This window comes from Leuresthes tenuis, unplaced genomic scaffold (assembly GCF_036924035.1).
Source record: "Leuresthes tenuis unplaced genomic scaffold, fLeuTen1.0.hap1 SCAF_17, whole genome shotgun sequence".
NCBI classification, from domain to species: Eukaryota; Metazoa; Chordata; class Actinopteri; order Atheriniformes; family Atherinopsidae; genus Leuresthes; species Leuresthes tenuis.
In genome coordinates, this window is record NW_027325371.1 from 12152988 (window position 1) to 12167258 (window position 14271).

The 14271-nt window shown below is 40.5% G+C and overlaps 1 protein-coding gene and 1 long non-coding RNA gene across 2 annotated transcripts in view; one reads left to right on the forward strand and one right to left on the reverse strand.

Annotated features, from left to right (window-relative positions):
* The window catches only part of LOC140274018 (transcription factor Sox-9-like), a 411498-nt gene that overhangs the window by 34181 nt on the left and 363046 nt on the right, over positions 1 to 14271 (forward strand). The window lies entirely within an intron of this gene.
* Positions 10159 to 14271, reverse strand: part of LOC140273556 (uncharacterized) — a 52553-nt gene continuing 48440 nt past the window's right edge. Inside the window, exons 3-4 of the long non-coding RNA XR_011908043.1 lie at positions 12866 to 12930; positions 10159 to 10990 (exon numbers count right to left, since the gene is read on the reverse strand). This is a non-coding gene — a long non-coding RNA (uncharacterized lncRNA). The remainder of the gene's footprint in view (positions 10991 to 12865; positions 12931 to 14271) is intronic.

Genomic DNA, 14271 nt, shown 5'->3' on the forward strand with positions numbered 1-14271 from the left:
AAGTTAAGTTTTGAGCTGAAATTACACAAGCTGTTCGGCTGTGGGAGTTAAATGCTGATCAGGTATAACATATTTGTATGTAAAATGCTGCAGAAGCATGGATTGACCCAATACATTGGGAACTGACAAGAAATGGTACCTGCACGTGGGTGTCCTGTCTGCAGTTGCAGGTTAGAAGAGAGGGAGGAGGTGAAGCACGGCGTTGCATTATCAGGAGCCAGTGGGTGGTAGAGGTGGAAGTGCAGTGGAGATAATCCCCAGCTTTTGCCCCTAAGCCCTGTGCATGCTGGGCAGATCAGGGGCTGAAGGAGAAGTGGTGCTACCCTGTGGCAGTCACCTACCTTTGAGCCCCCCACCTGACCAGCCTGGCAGCCCTGCTGCCTGATGCCTTAGAAACTCAGCCTTCAACCTCAATCAGTGTGTGCTGAGCACATGCAGCTAATTCTAGCTGTACAGACTTTGAGCCTGTTTTTAGTATGAATGTGTCCTGACCTGCCCTGGTTCATTAAGAGTAAGTATCCTATAAATGTTTTGGTCACATGCAGAGGGTTACTTTCTTTCTCAACTTGTGTTTCATCCCACCTAACATTTTAGAAGTTTTATGCAATTAGCAAATAAGTATGATAATACCTATTGTTACCACTGAGCGAAAATGAAGTGTCCTGAGTGTCAGTAAGCAGGACACAGGGGGTCAGTGGGTTAATGTGTTCAGTATGGCTTTGGGTTTGGCCCAGGGGAAAGATGAAGCTGAGAGGTTAACCTGGGGGCCAAAAGGTCAGGTAACCCCAGAGCACCAGTCCAGGCTGAGCCCCAATTCAACTGGAGACTTGGAAGAGAGACTTTTTAACCCACACATCACCCTGCATGCAGTCGAGAGCACCAGCTGTTAAGAGGAGCAGCTGAGGGAAAGATGGAGGGAGAAGTACAGAGAGAGAGCTCAGCTGACAGGATGTTCACCAGTCCCAGAACACTATTTCACTCCCATCCATCCCACACTATCTGTTTGTAATCAATCACGGTAAGCCGTTTTTAATGTTCACTTGAAGCTATTCTTCCCATAAAAGTTTAGGTTTTATCACTTTCCTGAAGTCATATGAAATAATATCTTTAAATGGTTTTAAATTATACCAATTTCTGAAATAGATCTAGATGAGAAATACGAAAAACACTGCGGTCCCCCCTGTGGCAATAAACTCTGTCTCTTTCTCAGCCAATCATAACCTCTTGATAACCCCACCACCACTGTCATTACGGCCATCACACTAATCATGTGATATGTGAAGTTTGGCTCCAGTTATGAAGCCACAGCTTCACACCCAAGTCCACTGCCTTGCTAAGTAACTCTAATGCATAAAGAAGAGCTGAGTACATGCAATGCTGGAGGGATTCTACAGATTGCTTAGCTGACTGTTTCCCCTGTCTGCACCACCAAGTCACTATCACTTCCCTCTTTCTATTATACTGAGTAATCTCTTGCTCTCCCTTTCTTAGGGGAGTTCCCAGATGACTTAAATGGATTCAGGGGGTGCGTGAAATGCATGAAGACACTTTCAAAACAGGAAAGACTGATATATGGGGTGGCATTATTATGGTATTATTCTCAGTACACCTTAAGCAAAAGCTTACTATCAGGATCAGATTGAATTGATTCAGTCTTTTAGAGTTGAGTAAAGACTGTATGACGGATAGAGAAAATAGACCAATTCAGTGGTAAGTATTCTGCTTTCTCACAGAACAGAAATGAAGAAATAGAGAAAGTTAAGTATTCTTTTCATCCTGTTATTGAGTTATATGCAGACATTATAGTCAATGTATTCATGAGAAACTGGGCCCGATCAGATTACACTCATCAGCACAGCTGTCATTCAAGTTTCAGGTGGAGATGGGATAGCTTTGTAATTGTCAGTCTCAGGAGGATTCATCATGAGAATGCTATTTGCCCGGTCATGAGAACAATGAAACTTTAAAGAAAGAACTCAGTCATGCCATGCAGGAAAGTATATTACAACACACCTGACAGAGGCACACAAACAAACCATTGAATGCACTAATAGAGGTTCGTGCATGTTGTCATGGTGAGAAATAAATAGAATGGCAATGACTATAATAAGCATTTTAGCACAAGAGTCTTGCAACTAGACTTTCTGACTGGGGTGTGTGACACACGGCCCCAAGTCTTTTCCTCAAACACATGGAGGTTACCACTGACAGATGTTACTGCTGCATTTCACTCCAGATCTCCAACAAACGGGAAAAAGGCTTTTCTCAAAGCAGAGATTATTCCGTTTAAATGGATAAACACTGTTTACTGAAACTAAACACTAAAGAGGAGCTCAGATAAATGACTCTGATGCTTTTACAGATGGACTGGCTGAGTTTGGTCCAGACATTTTTAGATACATTCTAGGAATGCAGCTCTATAATTATATTATAGAAAGACAAAACCAGTTGTTAAAAAAAAGCTCCTCTGCACCATTTTCCTCATTCATATGATTTATATGTGGAGCTTACACCAGTTTTTGCATTTTGTTTTCTTTCATTGTCACCTAGTTAAGGGTAATTTATGTATTCTTATGCACTCCACAACTTTATTTGTATGTGAAAATAAACATTTTTGTAAACAAACTTTGATGGCATGACAAAAAGGGTCCATTATTCAATTGTGGGGGGAAAAAAGCCCAAATCTGATAATTATCTAGTGTGTTGTTCATTTTGCTAATGAACCTTGGGTATTATGAGGAAATATGAATGGTTTTGATCCCAGAGTGTTAGAAGAAGTAGGAAGCATTTAGAATTTCTGGCAAGGAAAGAAATATTCTCGGGCTCACTGATAAGATCACGCAACATCAACTTTCCGGGCTACATTTCAAGCAGGATGAACGGGACAAAGCTGCCTTTGAAATACAAACACAAGAGAAAAAAGACCCTGAGTCTGCAGTATTTTGAACATCTTTTGTTTCCAGATAAAAGCAGGCCTAAATTTGGGTCATGTTCTTCTGATTTCTGTGCATCCAGGATGATCCACCATTAATCAGATGGATATGAGTCTTACTACAAGCAATGTGTTACTATTTGATTTAATTTGGCTTTCTTTTAGGTATGTCATATGAGCTTTTAAGAGTTCACCATGGTCCCTCAAAGAAGGCGGGAAAGGATTGGATGGTTTTCTTTGGTATGTGGAAATACAGCAGTACCAGAATTATCATGGTGCAGATGCATTTGCAGTGGGGTGAAGCAGTTGATTCAGTGTGTGTTGGTGCTGAGGGCCTCACTGGCTGTGTAAACAAAGGCTCACTACCCTTGGAGCTGATGGCTATCGACCAGCCTAGACACAGGAATGACAGCTCTTATCTGGCCCAACGATTGGCTATCTAAGATACATGCCTCACTGTGAGAACGAGTTTGTGAAATAGGAACTATCTGTTTAAACTTCTGCAGGAATAAGGTTAAACTAAATGTAGACATCAAGTTGCTCACAATGACGCTACATTGGTGACACAGCACCGCTGTCTAGTTTGTGCTATTGTTGTGATAGGTGGCCGTGTGAGTTTTTGTTGTTCCTCACCCCGGTGCCAACTTTACACATCAGGAAACGAAATTCAAGTGCTGCATGTAAAAAGGAACTTTGTGTGTGCGGGTGTCAAGGGGTCACTGCTTTCCCTGACCAAAGGATTCCTGCAGTGTGGGAGGTAGCACACTGTCATACTGTCCAGTGCTTAGAATAATGAGATAGTGACATACTTTGTAATAAACTTCAAAAAAACTAAATGCAAAATACTGTGACTGGACCTGCTTTAACCACTGATATCAGAAATCATCGAACTGCACAGTGTGCACAGGCACATCTGGCTGCAAATGCTATGACTGACCATATGTTTCTTTAGTTGTATTGTTTATAGTACAACGTTTCTTTAGCTTATTCTCTCCCATATGTTCATGCATGCAGACCACTTACTCTATGCATATATGTATCTTGTTTGTGCTTTTGTGTAACTATTTCTGACAGAATATTGGATCTGATATTTCCCTTGTTAAAGTCAGGTTCCAAATTATAAACATAACAAGGGAGAGATACTGTGATTGGATACACTGGCTTTGTATAAGCTATTGCACAGTGTTGTATGTGAAATAACGAATGGGCAGTTCCAAACGACAGAGGACACTCTTCATGTGGTTTTGCAACAGCATCAAACATATATGTAAGCTTTTTCTGCAGTCTTAGACATCTAAATAAATCTGTAATGTACTGAAAATTTCAGAAAATACAGACTGTTAAGGTATTGAGGCAATCTGTTAGTACTGATTGGAATTTAAATGTGAACAACTGCTACTTGTGTCTCTTCTTCTCAAGCCACTGTATTTCTTCAGCTCCATCACATAACAGAGGAAACTGTACCCTTGTTAATTTACATAGACTCTTGCATAAGAAATATGTAAGGAACTCTCATGTTCAGAAGTGAAGTAAACTAAAACTTTGTACAAGTGCCATTGATCTGTTGGTTATACCTCTATACGGCATTACTCACATTTCTCACAGTTGTTTTACAACATTAACATACAAGTGTATTAACATACAAACAACCAGTCAATGAAGCACAAAAGTTCTTACCTTTGGCACTTTTAATACATTTTTATAACACTTAGGAGAGCTTTACTTTTAGTTGTGACAGAGAGCTTTTAATACATGTGAATACTTTCCCCACAATTTTTTTTTTGCATCATTTACACTTTTACATACGCTTCTGTCTTTTAATTTTAAATACGAGCGCTTTGCAAGATTTTTTTAGGGCTTTTATGATCTACCTGCACTACAATGCTTCATTTTGACAGCTTTGCATTTAGGCCACATTAATCCCCGCCGTTGACAAGTTAACACAACCTATCTAAATTCACCAGAAACATAATGAGACATCTTCATCTGACAGTGTTTTCCGAGGTAAACTCCAGAATATCACCAAACGAAGAGGACAAGGGCTGACCTGACCTTTGACTTGATCTTTTTTTCACAGAAAGAAGAAATGAGCAGAACACACCTCTAAAAGTTTTAGAGTCTTCCATCTAAATGTGGTTGCTTCTCTTTGACATTCAGTAAAGGTCAGGCCACTGAGGCTGCTGTGGTGAATCTCCCTCTGCTGGAAAATTTCTGATTTTCAGTAGAAAAAAAGAGAAAGACTATAAATCATTTGTCATAATTTCCCCTGTCGGACAGATTTGGCTCTCTTTCTTGGCCGAAGTTCAAAAGTGGTGTTCAGCGGAATGGGAGTGACGTTCTCACCAAGCGGGGACAACACAGTGTGTTTGAGGTGGTCTCTCAGCCTGAATTCTGAATCCAGGAGTGAAATGGCTTGTCAGAGTGATGTATGATGTAGGGGATGGGGCGGGTGGGTCAGAGGGCTGGCATCCTGGATTTGAGAACATTTGCCACTTCATTTCACACAGGATGGATATATATATGAATTATTTTACTCTGTCACATATCTATGAAAAAATATAACTGTATACTTTAGTTCGATGTGGATTTTGAAGGACAATGATTCAACAACAGTGCTGTAAATTTATCAGAAATCCAACAGTTTAAAATGGTAATCACAGTGTTCATGATCACTTGCTTTGCAGTGTCTATAAATATATCTTTTCCTGTAAAAAAAACATTAACAAACATGAGATCCAGTGAAAAGGGAAATGCATCTCTGAATCAAAATCAAAATGTGCTTGCTCATAAGGTCAAGGTCTCGTCATCTTTACCGTAATTAGGAGTAAACTCACATCACTTTCTGCATCACCGCCTCTTTCACTTTCACTCTCCCCGCAACCTATTGGTTTTCCTGATACACCATTATTTCCATGTTGGGCAGAACCTCCCCCAGACCCCTTTATTATAGCAAACCCCACCCCCAAAACTCTCCCACACCCCCTTGCCCCCACCCCTCGCCTTACCACTGCCTCTCTGCATTGATGCTGATAATTGCCACTGAATGGATCTGCAGATTCCCATGGATGTCAGTGGAGCCTTTGGCCTGTAGTGTTGCTCCCCTCCTCCTCATCCTCTCCTGCTTCCCTTCTCCCTCTCAATGAGGATTAAGACAGAGTGACAGAGGCGAGGGATGGAGAGGGTGAGACTGAGGGATGGTTTGCCATGCAACTCCCTCATCTATGTCACCTTGGCAATCATGGTTGTCACCATGAATAAACCAGAAATGCTGCTGCGTGTTTTATGAATTTTGGGAAAGACATAACCTTAACGTCAAAATCAATTTGCAGCAGATTCATTGATAAAGTTCGTGCTTGGAAAAATACAGTCACAATATAGTCAAGGTAAATCCCATGACACATTAGAAAGCGAAAACCTGTTGGAAAACAGATTGCCTTCATAAAGAACAATTGTGGAAAATACAGAGTAAAGGCAAAGTCGCAAATTCCCACAATTTCTCCTGTGCAAGTAGAGCTGAGTGGATCGACGTCATGGTCATTGGGAGCCCACGCATCCTTAGCAAGCCAGTGGTAACCGATACCCAGTCAATGCTCATCCAAGCTCAAAACCCACTAAAGCTATGATCTCTTCTGAGGAAGTCCAAGGAGGGGCCTACCCACTACACCACAGTTAATCACATCACAGCACAGGGAAGAAGAAAGAGAGAGCATGAAAGCTGAAAAGAGGAGCACTTCAGTGGGTAAAAGACTCGGCATGATGGACAAGATAGAGACAGAGAGCAGTTCTGAAGGAGAAAATCATCACATGTTCACAATTCAAACCAGTGGAATATATACACAATCACTACATTGCATCACACACAACTCTTTAATGCAGTATATGACAATAAACTGAAACATGGAGCTACTCCAAAACCAAGTGGTAATTCTGTCTTTTTTTTTTTTCTTTGGGTACAGCTCCAATTTGAGGAAATGGTTTGGAGAGTTCTCAAAGGCGTCTGTGCTGCAGGAGTGTTTGGAACCAAAAAGGTTTGGCTCTGGACTGTATGTCAACCTCACTTCAAATTATCCTCATTAATGACAATTCCAAGGGGAAGTGGCCATTTGTATGTGTGTGATACTCTGGTGCTTGCAGCCTGGAATGGTCCTGGATGTGCACCACGATGAAAAGTGGCAGTTATTAGTCTGGGTCACAGGTTGTGACAAGCCGATGTCTGCAGCCAGTGGCAACTCTTCTAGCTATGAAACTGTGTGAGAATCCAGCATTTCTTTAAGTATCTTTAAGAAAATAATTAAATAAGGATCACTCTATTTACTGCTCCTATTTCCAAATAGGAGGGTCTACTTTCTCCATGGAAACATCAATTTGCTTTCATGTCTGACATTTACAAAGCTAAAATAAATCTTTGTTAAAAAACATATTTGATAAAGCGATATATTAGAAATATTTGTATCAATATGAAAATTAATAAGTTTGAATTGTATGTATTTAAAAAAACAAACATATCATTCTCTGTAAATGTGGCAAAAAAACACACTCCTTCTTGAACTTTAAGAAAGTGATACAATATGAACCTTATAGTAACTCCTGAGAAAAAGTTTAAAATAAACAGCTTATCAGACAGCAAAAAACAACTGGCTGACATGAACAGTTTATGAGTTGAGGCTTCTAGCTGGAGTAATTTTTCTACATGCAGAAAGATACATCAAGAAATGTTGAAATGAAAAATATCCCATCATTATATCTGAGACAGTCTTCTACACGCCTCCCCTTCTTCCCATCTCACCATGTCATTTCCCAAGACTGTTTACCACAAACACAAGAGAGACGCTGCCTGAGCTCATTATGGACAGCCAAACTGCTACATACTGCCAAGTCCTGCCCCACAGTGCAGGCTTAGCTCTGTCGTCTTGACAACCCAGCATCCAAGAACATAGGGTTTGGGCGGGAGGGCGGGGGGTTGTATGATGGTGCTGGTGGTGGTGTTAATGTGTTGCGGCAGGGGCTACATGATGTCATCTTGTGGCGTGGAGGGGGCCAATCAAACCCTGAGAAAATTATGTCACCTTTTGTTGAGCCAGTCCATTCAAGTCTATACAAGTGCACTGAATTGAGAGCTGCAGAGAGGTCATTTTTTTCCCTCCAGAACTGTGTATATGTGGAAGTGTGTGAGAAAAAACGAGGGGAGAAAAAAGCGGGGGAGGCAGACAAGCAGAAAAGTGCATTGTGGACATGCTAATGTTGTTGACCATGAGCAGGGCCATAAAGATGTCATGAAGCTCAACTTCCAAACTATCAGCAAAGGGGGTCTTTACTCCCTGATTCTTTTTTCATATTGCATTGACCTTGTCCCCCTCACATCTGATTCGCAATATAATCCCTATCATGCTTTGAAAAACTTGTCAGAACATTGTCAAAGACTAGAAGAAAAGCCCAATCAAACTTCAGTGGAACCCATCCCAGTTGCCTTTGTTTTATTTCTGAGAGAAAGAAAACAATATGCAACCCCTCAAGGAATAATTGCATGCTTAGAAACTCCACTATTACACACTTCTGCCCCATGTCCCAACCCCCACTGGGGCCATAGCTCCCACCCATTCTGAGCTGAAATTGACAGTGAACGGCATTTGAATGGTAAGTCACAGCTGAAATGCCAAACTCATCCAGACAAATTGAAAACAATATGTGTAATTGTAGTGTGCACTGTGATGGCTTTCTACAGAAAGAAAGCACCCTGTTGGGATTTTACCCTCAGAATAGTTTAAAAATCCCTACAATCTGACTCATGTTGACCAAGAGAGTGACATTAAGAACTTCTGAGTCAACATTATATACAGAGTTTGCAGAGATCAACTCAGAAATTAACGTAATATTCCATTTAGTCATCTATTATTAAAAGACAAAAAAAAAGTCTTCTTGATGACACTAAATTATGTTTTGAATCACAAATGTTTATATACATTTAAATGTCACACTGGTTCATTTTCATTCTATACTTTTTATAATCAAAACAGGAATTAGTAAAGAAACTGATACAACTCCAGCTAGTTCCCTGAGACCAGATTCAGACAAATAACGCTGATGCAGAAATGCGTTACAGCGAAATAAAACTGATGGCTGCATATTTAAACCTCTCTTATGAAATGCAAAGTTAGTACATTTCAGCATGATTACATGTAATGTTGCGTTGAGCTACAGTTACAACTTGACTAGGCCAAGTAAATCTGACACCGCAATGCAGTGAATTGTGTGAGAAACTGTGCAAGTTATTGTGACGCTTATAATTTTGTCTGTGGGAGATCATCGTAAATGTAAGTATAGCTGAATTTACTGCACAAACACAGTCTTAGGTTACTTGAATGATGATTTTGTCAGATGATGCTATGGTTATTAAGTCAGGATTTTGTTAGCGCGGAGCGACAGTTTGGAAATGCTTTGAGCTTCCACAAGTTGAAACATAGATTTATTCTACTTATTTCCAATCCCAATTTCCCTCTGAGTTAGCTGTCTGACAAAGGAAAAAATATTAGAGAGAGAACAGCTTTATTTGTTATTCTGCTGCATTAATGTACACTTACTCTTTGTTGTTTTTACCAAAAGATGGGACTTTGGAGCATGTGCAGAGCACCTGGGCCCATGTGGGTCAAGGTGAGTGCATAGATGCAGGAGTGATTCAAAGTGTAACTGTACTGTCTGAGTGCATTAGTCTAATTTGGAGAAGTTCGATTTCGTTCCATTTCCATCAAACTATGGCGTATAGATGAATTTAAAAGTCTGGTATCAGTTGGACTAACAATACAATAATTTGTGTGAAGAAAACATCTTTCTTTAGCGTCATTAAGTAGATTCACTTCTTATGAAATCAATTCTGTAAGTTATTTGACATTTCTCTTCGAGCACATTTCTCCCCAATCAGGTTTCAAGGATCCCTCTCTAGCTTTCTACTCTAAAACTGGTTTCTTCCTGCTCCAAGATAGGGAGCCGAATACCAAACTCAAGGCTTCAAAACAACAGCTCACAAACCTCCAGGAGTCTTCATTATGACTTTGTCTCTTATTAATAAATTACAACTGTGACAAACTAGCCCAACTAGTAACGAAACGTGTATGACTATCAACAGTAACAGCAGGAAAAGATTTGTACCCAGATAACAAATATGACAGCATGTTATTGGTTATCATTCACGTCATTTTGCAGATGGAATGAGAAGACAAATAGACAGCAGCTTAAATAAACGTTTTTATTTCTACAAGCAGGTTTTCACAGACACAACATCACAAATCATGATCCGAATGCTCAGCCTGACACAATCATCAGCCCACATTAACAGGTTGCCAATGTGTCAGAAAGAAATGTAGGTACAGTGGGAGGGATTTGGTTGGCTTTCAACACCTTGATGACAATGGCTTCTTTGTGACTGAGACTGAAAGATGGAAGCACATTTGCATTGACGAAATGATCATCCTGCAGAATGAGGATCAGAAGCATTTTCATTTTACAAAGTGGAAAACTTTATTTTGTTCTTTATTCGATAGAAGCCAAGTTCGTGCACAGGTGAAGCACTGCCTTCAGTCTGTAAAAATAGTCCTGGAGAATGAAAATACCATCTGATGATGTTCCATTAATAGTTCCAGCACTTGGGGATACTGTCTCCAGAGTCAATGTTACAGCCACAGTGGATGAGCTACAGCATGAATGACCACTGGAAATCAAGAGCAGATGTATTTACAGGAAAATGTATCCCAGGTTCAACTAAGAAAAAGTAAAACAATATGTAGATAGTTGAGGTAACTTTGGCAAATGTGCATTCATCACATAGATTTTCCTATGAGCGCTTCTCCAGACACTGAACGATCTGTTCCACAATGTTTGAGCGGGAGAAAACACTCCTCTGTCCTGCTGAGTTTAGGTCACAGCTTTTCCAGCTTCAAGCTCCTGGCTGAATCCTGAGAGCTACATTGTCAGTGATGGAGCTCATTCTGTCAGCAGTCATGCCAGGAGCAAACATCTGCTGCAGGAGGTGCTGGTCCGTAGTCCAAACGAGGATTTAGTCTGATCCTAGAAACATAATACAGAAACTAATGAGTGATGGGAGCCAAAAAGCACTTGCTTGAACATCGACACATTTCTCATGCCCATTTAAAGAACATTAGATGTATATAATCTTTTCTAGCATCATTTTTCTTTGGGTGTATGGTAGGATAAATTTCCAAAGCACTTAGTTAAAATAATAGATTTATAAAACAGCAAAGTGAATCAACACAAATGCCTACTCAATGGATTTTCCAAGCAGAAAAGATGCTGCAAGACATGCTTTTTCCAAATAAAAAGGCTTAAGGCCTTCAAAATGGCATGGAAAAGTTGCAGATTAGCTAGCTAGATAGGGCCTCATCCAAAACTAAAATGATCACATTATGTGCTGGTCAAATACAGATTGTGTTTTCTTTTTTTTGTTGGTCTTTTGTTTTGTTTCTTTTGCTGACAGCTTTGTGGATTCAAATTTCCAAGCCAAAATGTTTTCACAAAAAAAAAAAATCCTGATTTGAAAAAAAATTGCATTTCAAAGATTTTAGATACAAATATGTACAACACTGTATGAAACAAAATCACCTGAAAAAGAAAGACAAACTCGGTGTCAATTTGTCTACAACTTCTCTTTTTAATCATCAGCTTATCTCCAGATGAGATAATGCAGGTAGGTGGCCTCTTGACTACCCAGACTCTACCTGTTCTTACTCATGCAGCCTCCCACAAAATGACATTATGCTGTCCACCCCCGCACACCAACCACTCAACCCTGCAGTCGTCATGGCAGCAAAGTGGTGAGACCGGCTTGTCCCGCCTGTTCTGTGCCCGGGGAAGAAACAACGTGTCAGAGGATAAGTAGTCATCCATCACTATTTCTCATCTTCTTTCTGCTTGTCTGCACCTCTGAGTTGGTTTACCTGTGAGGAGTCACGTTCCACCAGCGCACAGGATGTGACCTCACTCTCTGTTCGTGTCCCTTCAACTGCAGCTCACATTATCTACAACAGCCTTCTTCCACTGGCATAAACTACAACTACTCTATGCTTTTTGATAACATTATTCGTCATGATCTACCCTTTTCTTTTAAGTTCTTTTTCTGGATCTCTTCTTTTGGCCTCCATTCTGTATTTTCCCTTCCCACGTTTCTTTCCTGTGCCTCACCTTGGAGCAGAGCCAGCAGAGCAGCGTCAGCGCACAGAACCAGGTCCCAACCTGCCTCGCAGTCTCAGCCTGCCCGTGTATGTCTATCTGTGCCTTGAGCTGCAACTAGGGCCGGCCCCTATCACCTTCCCCATCAGCACATCTACTGTACCTGTCTGCTGGCACCCTGCCTTCTATACACAGTTCTTCTTCAGTGAGAGAACCAGGTTGATGGGAAGAAACAGAGATAATGTGAGCCTAAAATCTAATGAAAATGACTACTCATCTAGGGGTCTATTGCGTTTGACCTCCACTGAGAGCAACCACGGCCACCCTGAGAGGCACACTTATACAGTACCTCTCATTCAGCCTTCTGGCTGCCCTGCACAATCCCATCAACAGGTTTCTTTGAAGGCCACCGACTCCGTGGTGGGCCTTCAAAGCATATCTTCATTCAGCTCCACTGAAAGGATCTGAGGCTCCTGACAGAAGTTGTGTTTGAAGTGATATCTCTATGCCATTGCATTCTTTACCGGGCTGTCATGACTTTGGTTACAAAATCTGGAAAAAACTAGAATATGGGCACAGATCCAGTGCCAACACCCTGATCAAATCTCTGATGTAGGTGAGCTACCACCTCTGTTCAGTAAACTCAAAATACTCTGGTTGTTTACAACAGTTCTCGGCATTCATAATAAGACTGCAATGTGTGTGATCACATTATCCACTCAGTGATGATCAAACAGAAAGCACAGTCATCCCTACCTGTTAAATCTGTGGAGATAATGTTTCCATTAGTCGGCTTCTTCTTGGTGCCCAGCTGAGATCATCTGAAAAAGATAAAAGATGTGGAAATAGGATGACTCAGAAAGAGGCACATTCATGGGTGAACATAAAAGAGGAGTCAAATTTAATCTAGGCCATCGCTGTCCAAACTTGAATTAATGCACATTCTTTAACATACAATGAAAAATAACAGGACAAATAATGATCTAAAAGATAAAATGAAAACATCGCCCTTGAAAGACATACAGTTTGAGATTATGCATTATTCCATAAATCTATTCTCCAAACTGCTTTGTCCACCCCAGGGTTGTACTATAATTGAACCAAGGGAAACAGAGATGTTTAATCTTTAATGCTTCCAGGGACTTCCTCTAGATTCTCACATCTTCAGTGGTTTTCAGGCCAGTTTAGAGATTTAATCCCACTGGCAAGCTTTGGGTCAGCCCCAGAGCCTCAGCCAACTGGTCATATATTGTGGGCTGTTTTTGTCTATGCTTCCTCAGCTTTGAGTATAAATTAACAGCATTCAATTGAACACTTCACAGTAAAGAAAATGTGGTAAAAGTTCACAGCATGGTGCCATCCCAAAAACAAAAAGCACAGAAAATGCACAGTTATAACATGCTAAATGAATTGGCATTTTTTCAAACACGTGAACTCGTTAAATAATTAGGAATTAATGTACACAGTTGGCACCAATACATCTCATGAAATTATGTGCTAGTCAGATTATGACATGAAAATAGTGCAAATGTCTCCTCAACTTAAAATTGGGTCATTAAAAGAGTTTCCTAGTTTAATAAACTGGTTTGTGAGTAACATATCTTAATGGATATTATAGGTTTATTACAGAAGTCATAGAGGGCAGGTAGAGAAGCACATTTCTCTTTCTCTATGTTTAATCTTTTTCTCGCAGCAGGTCAGACTAGGGGTGTATGATCTAAATTTTCAGAATGGTGGCTCAGCAATCTATTGTGCAGGAGACACAGTGCAGGACGTGCCATGTCAAGAAGGGATAATTACCTCAAACACGTCATGCTACAAAATCTCTTGCTGTGGCACAAAAACAGAAAACTTCTACAGTTCTCATTTTCAATGGCTAATCCATGTAAGATGTTTATAAACAATACAAAGTTGTTGTGGATCATTTCTAGAAGTGAAATAAATAAGAACCAGCAGAACTCAGCAGCAGAGGTGATTCATTAATTCGCTTGAGGCTCTCAACAGATAGAAAACAGTATATTACTCTAAGATTGAAAAAAGCTGATTATCTGGGCAGTATTCCTCACAGCAGCCTTTATGTCAAGCCACCTGTGCCTCATTCCCAAAGCCCAGAACGATTCGACTGTTGAGCCCATCGCTCTATTCACAGGTCAGCCAACTTA